This window comes from Alosa sapidissima, chromosome 24 (assembly GCF_018492685.1).
Source record: "Alosa sapidissima isolate fAloSap1 chromosome 24, fAloSap1.pri, whole genome shotgun sequence".
Lineage (NCBI taxonomy): Eukaryota > Metazoa > Chordata > Actinopteri > Clupeiformes > Clupeidae > Alosa > Alosa sapidissima.
The window spans coordinates 18,500,298-18,516,108 of NC_055980.1; the positions used below are offsets into that span (position 1 = coordinate 18,500,298).

A 15,811-nucleotide genomic window follows, 5' to 3' on the forward strand; every position below is an offset into this window, starting at 1 on the left:
AGCAAATTATCATTTTTCCTTTGACAAATACAGTTAGAGTTCAGGTATTTTCCTGTGGTCCAGGAGAGGCCCAGGACTGAAATGGCAGCTGAAAACAGTGAATTTCCAGTTCATTGTATGCATAAACAAGGGTACTGTGATTACAAAGGCTTTTGTCAATATGGAAAACTCTCCACTGATTTAGGTATGCAAAAAGCATGGCCTTACACAGCCATGTGAATATGTCATGTTGTACAAATGAATCCAGGCACCATTAGCTGCCATTATTTTGTGTCATATGGTTCATCACTTTTCTTGTGTGTCCATGAGGATGAGCTGAACCTGACCGTCAGAGTTGCAATACTAAAATAAAAATGCGTCAGCGCACAGGCATGTGTTTAAATTCTGAAAATTGCTGTCGTGCTTTTAAGGCATGAGTGTGTCCCTGTCACTGTGCACTCTGACGCCACTGACAGATTTAAATGAGATTTCAGTCTGAAAGTAGCTGAGAGGACTGCAAGTGGGACTAACCATAAAGTCAGAACCAGGGCCACATCTGATCATCTAATACAGACAGCTGAATCATCTCATCAGGGTGTTCTAACAGGCACATAGACAGAGAGACAAATAGGTGGATAGTTGGGTGTATGAATGGATGGATGGTTAGGAGCAGTGGTGTAGTCTACATGATACGCACACACTATACCCACTTCAAAAGCATCACCATCTCAGTATACCCACTTAAAATAGGCAAGGATACGCATTAACATTTTGGGTTGATCACAGTATATCCACTATGACTAACTAGGCTACAGTATACCCACTACAGCTAACTAAACTACACCACTGGTTAGGAGCTGAACAAGTAATAAGTAGACAGTGATGGCATGGGTGAGTGTATACAAACAAATAAACAAATAAACAAAAATGAAGAAGTATCTGTATCTATTGCAACCCATTTCTCTTTCAACAACAAAATCAACAAAACCAAGCCAAAGAAAAGATGGTACCGACACATCCATAAAATATAAAAAAAACCCCAATCTTTCCCCCACATTGGGTTGTGTTTAATCCACATTGGTAAACACGCTTGAATAATTCACACCAGGTTTTAAAGAGAAGCAGGAGAGCTTGTGTTAGGGTGGAGTTGTGTTTCTGAGTCAGTGGGAATAAAACAGCCTTTCTTTCTTCCATATAGGCAGAGGGCTGCTGAATCAGACTGGGATAAGTGTGTGTTTGTGTGTGTGTGTGTGTGTGTGTGTGTGTGTGTGTGTGTGGGGTGGAGAGTGATGTCTGTTCCCTGCCTACCGAAGGCGGAGAAAGGCTCAAAGTAAAGATGTAATAGAAGTAGAGTGGAGAAAAAAAAGAGGAAGAAGCGCTTCACACTCCTCGGTGTGCGGCCTCTGAGGGGCTCTGTGTTTGTGCTTTTGCTCCTAAGTTGTGCTTTTGTTTTGGTGCTTGCAGGCTATGTGCTTGTGTTCTGTTGTGTCTTTATCTCTCTGTCTCTTTCTTTCTCTGTCTGTCTCTTTCTTTCTCTCTCTCTCTCCTTCCCTCCACTCCTCTCCTCGTCTCTTGGCTGATGTGTCAGATTATTTATGACCGGTGCATCACTGCATCGCTGTTGTACATAGCTGGGAGGGAAAGAAGATGGGGCTTACAGAGCAGACTCACCTGCAGCTGGTTCACAGAACGTCCAGCGTTAGAGGGTAAGACCACTGGCCAGCATCCCAGTGTGGTGTCAGCCTATTTGTGCATTTATGGGGGGGGGTAAAAAGTGCAGTAGAAGAAAGGTTTAGTAGATTAAGTGGCAAGGGCTGCATAAGAAAGGTGGGGGAGGATTGGGATTGGGGGGGGGGGGCACCAACAATTCCTGAACCGGAAGAAAGGACGACGCAAGTGCCCTCTGAGAGGAGACTAGTATAAGTATAAGTATATATACTCTTTTGATCCCTGCATTTATCCCAATCCGTGAATTAGTGAAACACACTCAGCACACAGTGAACACACAGTGAGGTGAAGCACACACTAATCCCGGCGCAGTGAGCTGCCTGCAACAACAGCGGCACTCGGGGAGCAGTGAGGGGTTAGGTGCCTTGCTCAAGGGCACTTCAGCCGTGCCTACTGGTCGGGGTTCGAAACGGCAACCCTCCGGTTACAAGTCCGAAGCGCTAACCAGTAGGCCACGGCTGACTGACAACCCTGAAGTTGCGATTCTGTGCCTTTACTCTCTCTTTCTTTCTCTCTCTCCCTCTCTTTTTTGTATGAATGCACAAACGTTCAGTGAAGGCTACTATCGCTGTTGTCTGTGTCCTTGTTAGTGCTGCTTCATCAGATAAATATGCACTTAACAGATGCAAAAATTTGAGAAATGGAGACCTTGAGGCTGAGTTGACGTCACAGATGATGCTCGCAATGACAAAACGTGTCAAGCTTAATGGCCCCTCGACTGTATTGTTGTGTAATGCCTGTCCTGACCTGCTGTACCTCTTGGTCTTAAGGACCATGGAGAGCTCCACATACTTCATGTTTGAAGTGAACACAAGGACACTGATTACTGCTGTAGTTGAAAACCATTATTATCCACTAAGGAAAGAAAGATGTGTGTGTGTGTGGGGGGGGGGGGGCTGCAGAGAGCTGTAGTCAGTGTAGACAGGAAAGGAACATGTATGTACCTTCTGAGAAACCACTGACTGCTCCTTGACTGCTCTTGGGTGCTCCTTGTTGGTGCACCCCCCCCCCCCCCCCCAATTCCAATCATCCCCCACCTTTCTTATGCAGCCCTTGCCACTTAATCTACCAAACCCCTCTTCTACTGCACTTTTTACCCCCCCCCCCCACTTTGCACAAATAGGCTGACACCAGACTTCCAGTAACTATATGCATGTGACAATAAACTTCCTTGTATCCTTGTATCCTTGCTCAGAGGTGAATGCTGTGCATGTCCCTCTCTCTCTCTCTCTCTTGAACAGAGGGCCTAAAGGGATCAGAGGGATTCCCTGTAGAATGCTGAACTCAACCTGCAGCTGCACTGGTATTTGCCAGGACCTTAACAGCTGGTGGAGTTTTTAATTTATTTTTGCAAAACATATACAGCCTGTTTCTTTCCTGTAATGCCCATTAACAGTTTCCAGCAGAGTTCCAGCAAGTTCCAAGGGTCTTAACTGACTTTTACAGTTAACATTGGTTCACAGAACATTACCATTTTTACCAGTTAACATAAAACGGTTGTAAGATACATGTGATAACATTTATGTGGCTAAGAAAAAAACATATGTACCAGGAGATACAGTAGGAGGATATATTAGATGAAATGGAATACAGTATATTCATAAATATGTTTTTCATTAGTGTATAATCACCTGCAATCATGAATCATTGCATTTCCGATAGCTGATAGTGCGCTCACCATATACATAGGGATTGGGTCCTCTTCCACAGAGTCCGCCATGTTACTGCGCCATATCTACAGTAGCCTGGAATGGACAAACATTGGGACTGAGAGGGCCTCATATGCACTTGGTTTTATGGCACCATAAAATCTCATAGAGGCTTAAACGCAAACTCACCACTAGATAACACTAAATATGAATAGCTGGACAGATAGATAAAGCGATAGATGGATAAGATAGACCGACAGATATCAATTCAATGGCCACAATTCTCATGTTGTGAGAGGTAAAAAGATCTGTTCAGTATTTTCAAGGGCACAAACATCAGTGAAACACACAAAAGAAAGGCAAAAATGTCTTTTAAGCTGAGATGGAGCTGTATTAAAAATCGAGTGCACACCCCCACACAAGGAATACTTCAATTGTTTTCACTTCTGCCTGCATTGTTGAAAGATATGGTATTAGCTAGCTTGTACATTTAGATTGACCAAAGAACTGGCCATCAGGGATCTTCCTCACACAAGCTTCAACATAATATTTGAGAGCTGCATGGCGTTGTTTAAATATTTGAAACAGTTTGCATTTGTCTGACACTGTAAGAAACCTTGAATTAAATGTTAGGACATCTACGTTGCTCTTTTATCCCAAATAGAGTGTCCCAGTGACTTCCGTTTTACTTCCGCTACAAGGGACCTGTCTTTCAAAAAATTATGAACGGGAGTTAATGAGAGATAACAATTATTTTTTGGTCCAGTTTGAATTGTGCCACGAATTTCACATATGATGTGTGAATTTAAAAGATAATTTTTCACGTCAAGAAAGTACTGTTCGATAGACTTCAAAAGTTATGTTGGTTTTGTGCGAATCCGCTTAGTGGACTACATCTCTCGTCTCGAACGATGTACGTCACCAACGTAATTAACGAAAAGATTAGCTGTTATGCTAACGTTGCATATTGCTGCCTGCTATGTCACTTAACAGTATCTAATGTACAGTCTATGAACGAATACAACTTATGTGTTTAATCCTCTGACTAATGGTATTTTCATCAGCAAGGAAAGCACAATTAAGACCTGTTGCTGGTATGCTTGTACAATCTAGTGTGTCTGTGAATGAGCTAACATCACTAGCGCGACTGATGGGTTTGTAGTTGTTGGAATTACGATCTTTCACAATGTTGTAATTCAATAGTTACGAAACAAACTGCAAATGTCTTTACATGAAAAATTGTCTTTAAAATTGACAAACATCATATGGGTAATTCAAAGCACAAGTCAACCGGGACCAGAAAATAATTTCTCTTTCGCCATAGACTGGCGTTCAAAATTTTTTGAAAGATAGGTCCCATGGAGGCAAATGGAAGTGGCGTCACTGGGACACTCTATAATAGACCCTTTCAAGAGAGTTCCATTATCAGCATCATAGTTGGCCCCACAAGGCTTCCGTTTTAACATTCCATATGTTATCTTAATGCAGAGGAAGTAGATTGGGAACCAAATGTTCAAGCATTGTTTTTGTTTTTATTGTTGAAATGTAACCATTTTGTAACTTTTTATGGGAATAGCAGGTGCAAAAAGGCAACATTTCCGCAGACACCTACACTTAGACACGCACACATACAGACGCACACAGAGACGCACAGGCACATAGACACAGACACACACACACATCAGGCCCAGTTAGGAGGAGGACACAGTTAAGGTACAAGGATACAAGGAAGTTTATTGTCACATGCATATAGTTACTGGATGTAAGAAGTGCAGTGAAATGATGTCTGGTGTCAGGCTATTTGTGCATTTATGGGGGGGGGGAGAGGTTTAGTAGATTAAGTGGCAAGGGCTGCATAAGAAAGGTGGAGGATTGGGATTGTGGGGGGGGGGGGCACCAACAAGGAGCACCCAAGAGCAACAGGGGCAAGGAAAAACTACCTTACCAAGGAAGAAACCTTGGGCAGATCCACGGCTCAAGGGGCTAACCCAACTGCCAGGGGTCTTGGTGTGTGTGTTGGGGGGATGACAAGGGAGATGGGATAGTGTGCTGTGTATGTGGGGAGAGGGCAGTGTGCAATATGTGTGTTGGAAACAAAGGCTTTGCCTAGAAAGGATAGATAGATGGAGGAGAAATCAAAAATAACATAGGTACATGGTTAAGGTACAGGGGGTGTATGCGGTTATTGAAAGTAAGTTAGTTTTTGTGTTATTCATAGAAAATGAGCCAAGGCCAATGATAAATAATATATTTTTTCATTTTAGCAAACATTGAAAACAGGTCCCACAGACCCGAACACCTTACAAGGGTGAAAGCCTGAATAATGTATAACATTGCCAACAGTCTATGTTAGTGTGGAGATGTCTAATAAGTATGTTTTATGGTTGGCATCCTTCTAATATCAGGCCTTTGGCCCAGATCCTCATAAAACATAGATATGGTCTGGTATTAAAATAGACAGATATATGTAGCTAGGGTACTTAAATGACTCTGGTTATGAATCAAATTGCTTCTGGAAGGAATAAGATAATATTTATAAAGTCTTAAAGAAAAGTGTAGAACACACACACACACATGAATCAAAGGCCAGGGCTAACCCATAAATAATTCCTTTTGGACATACTATAGTCAATGTTGGTTGCTACGTGAAGATCAATTTCTTGTTGATTTCAGCATGGTTGTCAGACAGAGAGACGAAACAGTACACAGTATGCACTGTGTCTGTGCTTCCAATTGTTGTTAAATGTTTGTGTTCCTGTGTAAACTGACCTAGTGTAGACAAACTCACTTTCTGCACTGCTTGTTCAGCGCTTTAAGAGAGAGAGAGAGCCAGCGAGAGAGAGAGCAAGAGAGATAGAGAGTGCTTATTGGGTCCTGATTACTTCATCTCGAAGGAGGTCTGATTGAAGTCTCCGTCTCATCACACACTGTCTGGCTGTCGTTGCCCCCACTGTCTGAGAAGGATTAATCTGCCCTACTCAGCCCAAAGGGAACCAGCTTCACAAACACACTCACACACACACTCACACAGAGATGCACACACTCAAAAAACATGCACGCTCATTCTCTGAAATGCATGGGAGAAAATAAACTTGCGCTATAGAGAGCTAATTTTACTGCTGTGGAGTTTGGAGACTCATAGCTCAAGAGGCACCGAGTCCATTTGTGTGGGTGTGGGGAGTTTCGGTTGAGTCGGCTACACTGGAGTTATATCGCATATGGGTAAAATTGAATTTGGAATGGAATGGAAACTGTATCTTACATTCCCTGGGGATCGGAGCTCATATCTGTCAGTGTCTGATCCAGAAGAAAATGCATTTAAGATCTGCAGCTAACCACCTCGATTCTTAGAAAAGAAAGAAAATAAAGTCTAACATAACAGCTGCATCAATGTTATGTACAGATGTGACAAGAACAGTGGTGGGGGGTGGGAGTGTCAGTCCCTGCAGCTAGACTACACTACTCTAAGCCAGCATCCAGGGAACGTTTAGGTGAACAGGAAACAAAGGAGTGCGCGCACATCACAAGAGTACAGGTGCTGGACCAAAAAAGTAACTGAGAAGAAATAATGAAGGTCCGCACACTGATTAAAGCACCCAGGTTTTTGAACATTTATTATTTCTTTTCAATGTTTAGGTGAACACCCAATGAACTCTAGTAATGATCAACGCTGGTTTGAATGCACCACTCAGGAGATGTCAATTATACTCAAATGAACTCACTGAGTTGACACAAAATATAAGTATTTATTAGTTCAGTTCAGTTTATTGAAGTTGCATCTCATATCATATTTACATACAATGCGAGAGCAAAAATCTTAGGTCTCCCCCCCCTCCTGACCAGCAGCAGCCTAAAGTGCACATATCCATATGTTAAAACACACACACACACACACACACACACACACACACACACACACACACACACACACACACAGGGAGAGTAGTTTTTTTACCGCGAAGCTACACATAGAGTGAGTCTGAAACTCCACAGGGAGATGAGGAGAGCAGATTCAGCCAGACAAGGACTTACCTGAGGTAGGCAGGCCAATAGGAAGTGTGTTATGGGGTCCACTCCACACCACCATGCATGCACATACACACACAGCAAGAGAGTGGACAGCAGTCCATAGCGAGAAACACACTGCACAGTAACCCAAATGTGTAGTCACAGGGTTCCACCACCTGGTGACTAGCCTCCCTCACAGAGCTATGCTACGCTTGCCAAACAAACAAATCAGGCAAATTGAAGCTTTGAGGCAACTTTGAGTGACTTTGGGTGATTTGACATGGAACTATACTGTCATTCATGCGTAATAATCCAGTCACTAACCAATTCATCTGCTGCAGCTCAACCTTGTTGCTGGAAGTTAGCCTATGATGATATCATTGTGCTGCTGCGCCCATGGTGTTCCTTGATTATTACGCTGGAATGAGAGTATAGTTCCATGTCAAATCAGCCTAGAAAATCGCCACATTTCATTTTCCGTTGGTCTTATTACACTTTGTAACTTGAGAGGAGACAAGTTTTAAATAGGAAAATTACCGGAAATATTAGTCACTTGTAAACGTGATGCTAGTAGGCGAGATGCTAATGGTCTAATCCGATTCAATGATCTATGCTAGGCTGGAGCTAAAAGTGGTATCACCAGACTCAGAGAACGGCTGGATGAACTGTTCCTCATTGGTGGAACACACTGCCAGTTCCTACAAGGGCAGGGACATCCTTCTCCATTTTCAAAAAACTCCTGAAGACCCAGCTCTTTAGAGAACATCTCCTCTCATAGCAACACTTACAAGTTTTACTGATCCTAGCACTCACCAGCCGTCTTAAACTGACAAGTAACTGTTAAAAACAGCACTCACTGATGCACTTATTCTTACTGTACTCTAATGTTTTTAAATTGTCCTAAAATTGTTGAGAATTGCTCTAAAACTTAAACTGTTTACCATGTTGTTAGTCGCTTTGGCTAAAAATGCGTCAGCCAAATGTAATTTAATGTAATGTAATGTAAAAAAGGTAAAAATCAAAATGAGTGTAATTCCCCAAATGATGGAATATCACCATTTGCAGATCCTAAGTGCAAACACTGCTGGTTCAGTGCCATGCTCGCACACAACACACTACATCTTTAAAGGTGCTCTAAGCAATGTTGGGTAACGTCACTTCTGTTGACGTTCAAACAAAACAGCTCGCTCCTCCCTCCCCCTCCCTCCCATGCAATTGAAACTCTTCTGAATGCGCATCTCGTCGGTGAATGGCTGGAAATATTTGTCATGCTTCATGGTCCAGGCTGCACCAGGGTGTTTTTGTTGCCGTTTTTGGAGTCTGGGATGTCTAGAGAACACATTATTTTTTTGTACAGTGTATTCAGGGGACAGGCAGTGGATAGTGAGGAGATGTTTGCTGTATGTGACAAAAAAATGTTTTAGATTAGAAACAGTGTAACATCGCTTAGAGCACCTTTAATTAACACTTTTCTTATCTCCCAATGATGCACTCTGGCCGTCCTTCAAATTAGGGCCCATTGTCACAACATGGCCTATTTATATACTGTGTCACTGTTCTAAACAACACACTTTCTCATCCTCCTACACTCTTCTGAACGAGTCACTCTTCTGAGTCACTCGTCACCTATTTTAGACACGTGTCTATCTCTGTGCCTGTATCACTGGATTCATCGTAAGTGACCGTTACATTTACACTCTAGTCTTGGAATTTGATCATGTAATAAGAATAGAACAGCGACTTTCAACTCACACTTAAAATGATTCACTCAAGTTTGCATTTGACCTGGGGAGCTGACAGGGGGTCAGGCAGATGGGACGGTACAGAATTTAGGCAGAGGCGATGTTACTGTATTTAGTTTGAGTCATTATTACTGAGTGTGACAACTGTCACTGCGATGTGTAAATAAGTGAACTTCCTCTTTAATTAACATTTTTAATAAAATTAAATAATGCAGTCCTGCAGAGTCCTTAATTACCCTTGCAGAATTTTAATGATCCACGAGTAAATACAACACACACACACACACACAAAACAGGCTCTTTCTCGCGCATGCACACACTCACACATACACACATACAAACATAAACACACATGCACACACACACACACACAACACACACACACACACACACACACACACACACACACACACACAGGCGCACACACACACTGAACCATGAGGGAAAAACCTTGCAAACACAGACAGAGTGGGTGAAGGGATGATGGGGAATGGGTGGGCTGATTGCATAACACTGTCTGCATCCTCTAACATCTCTACTGTCTACTCATCTGTCTCTCTTTCTTCATGACTCTCTCTCTCTCCTCCAGAGACTTTCACTCATTTCATCTCTCTGTTTTCCCATTCAGACTCCCTCAGCCCCTATTTCTCTCTCTCTCTCTCTCTCTCTCTCTCTATCCTCCAGACTCCCTCTCTCGCTCCCTCTCTGTGTCGTTCTTTTTTGATCTCTCTAATTCGCCCCAACCTGCATCTCCCTGATTACCGTCTTGGCGTCTAATCCTGTTAGAAGGGCAGAGATTCTCCTTCTGAATTTCAGCTGATGTCTGGGTCTCTCATTTCTGTCCTCTTCCTGTGGGCATGTCCCCATTTCTGGCTCTAAAGGCCTCTTATTCATGACCCTGCTGGAAAAAAACAGCATGACCAGCTTAAGGGGGTTTACTGGTTGACCAGCTAGTTTGACCACCCTATGATGGTTGACCAGCTAGACCAGCAAAACTCTTGCGAAAATATACCATCTGGTGTATGTTTATGATGGTGATTCAGCTGGTTTTGCTTGTCATACCACCTCAAGCTGGTCATTTTAGTTGGTGTTGCTGGTCTTACATTGCTTGTTTAACTGGTCATGCCAGTTTATGTTGGTCATTCTAGCAAACCTGCATGGCCATCTTACACCATGTCAAGCTTAGCAGGCTGGTCACCAGCATGACCATCTTACACCAGCTGTATCCAACTTGACAGGCTGGTCACACCAGCATGTCCACCTGGTGGCCCAACTAGCTACACCAGCAAAGACCAGCAAGAGCTGGAAGGAAACCAGCAAATACCAGCTAACAGCATAAGCTGTTTTTTTCAGCAGGGGAGTAACACATTGGTACTAATAGAATATTAGAAGATGAATTTATGCGGACTTGGGGAAATACATCCACAGTACAAAGACAATCTGATTGCACTCACACGAGGCCATAAAGTGTTTATGCGGATGTTGATGTCAGATGTTATTGACGTGGATCACTTAGATCTGTTGTTGTTGCTGCAGAATGGATTGTGGAGCATCTTCTTTCCTTTAATAAGTAATGGTATGTAATGGCCCAGTGTACCCTATGCTGAAAGAGATCCAAATGTAGTATCTTTCTAGCCTGGTAAACCAGACCCTGGAATCTTTCAGATTAAGGGTCTGGCTACGAGTAATGAAAATGGCCCAATTCGAGGGGCGGCACCAAGCATGCATTTGAAACTCTCACTGCACGCAGTTGGATAACGCTATGACCAATCACAACAATTCATCAGTGTCAGTCATCAGTGTAGCTCACCTTTGTCCCGCCTACACTGATTTGATTGGTCCCTCTCGCTCGAGAGATAGAAGAAATTTGGATCATTGCTCGTGGCCAGAGTATCTCTGGATTTCCAGGGTAGTATCTTTCCAAAAACTTTAAAGAGTTGGACCAACTCTTATCTGTAATGTATATGTGTGTTATTTATTCATATCCACATTTTTAGAAAATAAAGATTGTTATAAGCATTATTATTATTATTATTATTATTATTATTATTATTATTATTGTCATAATGAACTTATAAAGTGTCCATAATGAACATAAAGACAATGTTTTCACTATGTTACTCATATTGTATCATATATGTATCTCATTAGACAAAATAAAAGTCTAACAGGCAACACAGAATACTGATTTCATGCTGTCGCATTACAAGAATGCCCTATTGAAGATATAAGAAAGGCCTCAACTTCCAGATCCATGATCTTTATGGAAAAAAATATTTTCTGTTGATTCATCATACTTGTATAATTAACAATTTCTGCAAACCTAGCCTTCAAAGTCTTTTTTTCTATCCCACCCCAAAAAACGGCGGGCGATCTGCTGACGCCAGTGGAAAGGTTTGTCTCCACATTAGGGAGTGCGGCTAATGTGTAAGCGAAAAGCAGTGCCGCCGTGCCGTCGTGCCCAAGAGAGACCTCCCCCACAGACATAACAGATTGTTTCCATAGTGCAACACCATTAGCTGTGCATAGACTCATGTTTCCCTCTCCATTCTCTCTAATGGCTGTGTGTCTGGGTGTAGCGTAGCAGGGTCAGTAATGGGGATAACTGAGATTATTGTGTTTATGTACAGTAGGGGAAAAAATGACCTAAAATGGTAAGTGTGTATGTGTGTGTGTGTGTGTGTGTGTATGTGAACTAAAAGTGTGAGTGTGTATGTGTGTGTCTGTGTGTGTGTGTGTGCTGATTGCTGTATTGGGTTTCAGTGAGCAGCATCCATGGCTGATGACCATGTCTCCACATCCTGAGAGTCCACTCTGCAAGCGTTCCTTCCTCCCAGAGTCGTTAATCTCACTTTCTCTCCTCTTGTGTCCTCCCCAACGCAAGTCTCTTTCTCTTTCCCTTCATTCTGTTTATACCCTATTGACTTGTAATAGCACATATGCAGCTGTTTTAAAAGCATTGCATAATCTTTCACAAGTTGTAATGATGGTCACTTTTCAGTGAATATACACTAGATATACACTGTGTGAACACATGAAACAAGTGTTTCATGGGATCATTAAATGAAACTAATTAAGTGAAACTATGGCATGTATGAAGCTATGGCTGTTATATTGCAAACTCTGCATATTATGGATTGCCAGTGAAAGAAACATGTCATAATCAACCCATTGAATGTCATGATGGTTAATGAGAGGGCATGGCATCAACGATTATACGTTTGAGACAAGCTTGTTGTCGTTTAATCGTAGAGGATTCAAACACATTGCTCAAGCGCAAGGACTTGACTGACTGACTGACTTATTTAATATATACAATTTATTGACATTGTGATGTAGAGTTTACATTTTCCAACCCATTTATCTTCTGGTGTGCTTTACTACTGTTGTATCTGTTCCATTGTGGGAATTTTAATTTCGCTTTGGAATTATTAAAGTCAGGGTTCCCACGGGTCCTTGAAATCCTTGAAAGTTTGTGAATCTGAAAAAAATAATTCAAGGCCCTTGAAAGTTTTTGAAAAGAGACATAAATAAATGGAGGTCCTTGAAAGTCCTTGAAATTATTTTTGAGGAAAAAAAAAACAATACAAAATCCATACAATTACGTACAATTCCGCTTATTAACATGTACACGGCCAGCATGATTTCTGTGTGTTTCCCACGTGTAGTGTTTGTTGCCCAAATATTTAATTTAACATTCTGATGAATAAACGGACAGGTTCATGGTAATGAGTTTAACTTGTTTAGGACAAGTTTATTTCAGCTAAGTTTTATGCAAAATACAAACATGAAAAATAGAATATGCCTACCATCTGTCATATGACCAAAAATAAAAGAAAACTGCGACAAGGTATCCTTGGTCTGTTGAGGTAACATGGTTTAACCATGCCCACGCTTGAAATTTATCGACACATTAGGTCCTTGAATTTAAGGATATTGGGCCTGGAAAGTCCTTGAAAGGTCCTTGAATTTGATCTTAACCAAGGTGTGGGAACCCTGTAAAGTTGTCACCCTATCCATCTAGTTCTCCAAAGCATTTACCAGATCTCCAAAACATTTACCAGATCTCCAGAACATTTCCAACTCTTTGCATCTTGTCTTCCTGTCTTCCCTCACACTCAGAACCAAAGATTCTAGAACAGAGCTCTGTTCTAGAATCTTTGCTCAGAACTCACATGTCTCAGGCCTAAGACCTCATTTCCTCTGGGCTATGGCTGTTATTTGCATGCCCATGTGGCTCTCTCCCAAGGCTCCCATGAAGGGCCCAAGACTGGGAGTGGATGGCCTGCTGAAGGCCGGCCATGTTGTCTGGCAGGGAGGGGACTATGAGCAAGCACAGTGTGTTTGAAAATAATTCTGACAAGAAATCCAGGAAGAGTAGTGGACCAAGAATCACCTGGACACTTTTCAGTAAGCTTAATGTTATTACACATTTGTGCTCATGGTGTGAACTAGTGTAACAAATACTGTATCAACATGCAATAACGTACTTTGTTCTTATATATTTCCCTATCTATAAATACCACATTGCCTATTTTTTTTAAATACTACACAATCATAACTTGAGTTACACTTTGCTATAAAGTTTTTTGTTTCATGCTGCATTTATGAACTGAGAAACGTTAGAAAGTTGGATTAATTTATAATGTACCTAAAATAGAGCTGAATATGCCTCAGGCTTTAACTTTTTTAACTCGCATAAAACAAACAAGAAAGGGTTTGCACACCTTCCAAGTAAATTATATTAATTTCTATGTGTCTACTAATTTCTGTGCATGTGTCTGTGGGTGAACAATAGAACTGATATGGCATTCGTTTGAAATGTCAGCAATTAGAGAACTGCCACCAGAAGCACATTTCTCTCCAACCTGCCTCTTCCGAGGGGAAGGCAGGAGATAGCGTGGGCATATTTTAATTCTGTTTGAGATTAAGTTGCATATCTCTTCCCAGGATCACTATGTCTCCTGTCTTGTACTTGTATTTAGGTAACAGAAACCGACGTTGTTATTATATTACCTGTACATTTTTTAATTATATAATTTTCCTTCAGGTCTTCATTCTTTGGTTCTTGCTCTAAGTATATATAGAAGTAAGTGAAGCCTTGTGAGTGTATTCTACAGGGTTTTGTATTGTGTTGAATAAGAGATAGTCGTTTTTGGAACATAAAAGGAGACGCACAGCAACACAATTAAGTAGTTGTCCTCACAGCCAAAGTCATTGCTCGAAAAATAGCTGTCATTGTTCGGTGCTATTGTTTGTTGTTCAAAGTCATTTTTGAAAAAAGAAAAAAAAAAATAGAAGTGACTGTAAACACGGCTATTTGCCGTTATTTTTGCTAAGTTAGGATCAGAGGTTGTTTACTTGTTTGTGTTCCATCCATCTTTGTTTGGTGGATGAGAGGGCTTTGTTTACATACTGAAGATCCCTTCTTCTCCCCATTTCCTCCCACTCGTGTCCTAACGTAGGTTTGAATTACCGGCTCAGGTTCTGAAGATTGTTCCGGAACCTCTGGAGATGAAAGATTCCGCCAATGAATCTGAGCAGGAGTCTCAAGAATCAGAATTTCCGATTGAGTAAATAAACAAATGCTGGGGCAAATGGCAGCCCAGGAGTTTTTTTCTTCTTCTTCTTCTTCTTCTTTTTTTCTGTATACATCAAAGCAATAGGATGCTGAGAACACATCTTGTTGAAAGGGGTCAGGAGAGGCTGAGACAATGGAAGTGCTTTGAAGTCTAACAGGCCTGTCAGTGCCCACTCAAAGAAAACCAAGTCAGCTTTATCAGGCTTCCAGTGCCAAGTCAGCATAAGTAGTTCGTTCTATTATTTGCAGTTTTTTTTTTTTGAAATTGTTTGAAGTAAGACCTTTTTCTTGGGTAGGGCTATGAGATAACCAAAGTCAAAGCTAACAGGTCGGTTGAAATGGCTACACGGTTAAAAATGATACTCAAGAGAGATGGGAAAGAATGGAGGCTTTCTTTACCCAGGAGATGACAGCATAACACAAAAGGTTTTAGAAAGAGAAGAAGCCTCATGGCAACAAGCCAAGGATATATTTAAAATGCCTTTATTTCATCAGGGCATGTCAGGAATTCTCATAAACAACACGCTAGATTGAAATGACTCTTGCAGGCCGCTTGAAATATTTTAGTAGGTGAGTTCGGAAAGCTATAGGTTTTTTCACCCTAAAACATGTCAGATGTCATACAGTTACACACGCACATGCACGCACGCACGCACTCACTCACACACACACACACACACACAAAGCCAGATGACAGGAATTAAGGCAACCGATAGCAGACAGAAAATATTCAGTGTAAAATAGTTGTGAAATTAGTCTGTATATTTTGTTTCCTAGTAGTTTGTTTGTATAGTTTGTTTCCTAGTAGATGCAGTGATCCTATAGGGGTTAAAGACCTATAAACACAGCTGCCCCCCACCCCACCCTATCCCTTGAGGCCCTTGATGATTAGTAGTGCATACCCCCCCCCCCTTCAGTTTTTTCCAACCAGGCCTGTTCTCTCCAAAGCTATACTCCACAAGAGTTTGACTATAGGCAGCAGATAACATTACAGGCATCGTGCTTTTGTGATGCTCCTGTGTTTGATTGTGTGTGTCTTTGTAGCCCCTTTCCCATTGCACCACTGATGCCCACACGCCTTTGGCGCCGCCAGTGAGTGGGGTAATGAGCTTTAATGATCTCCC

General features: G+C 41.7%; 1 long non-coding RNA gene across 1 annotated transcript; it reads left to right on the forward strand.

Moving 5' to 3' along the window:
• Positions 1 to 13,325: 13,325 nt before the first annotated feature.
• Positions 13,326 to 14,680, forward strand: LOC121700362. Its single transcript, XR_006027203.1, has 3 exons — positions 13,326 to 13,516; positions 14,157 to 14,195; positions 14,572 to 14,680. It is a non-coding gene; the product is annotated as an uncharacterized LOC121700362 (long non-coding RNA).
• Positions 14,681 to 15,811: the final 1,131 nt, after the last annotated feature.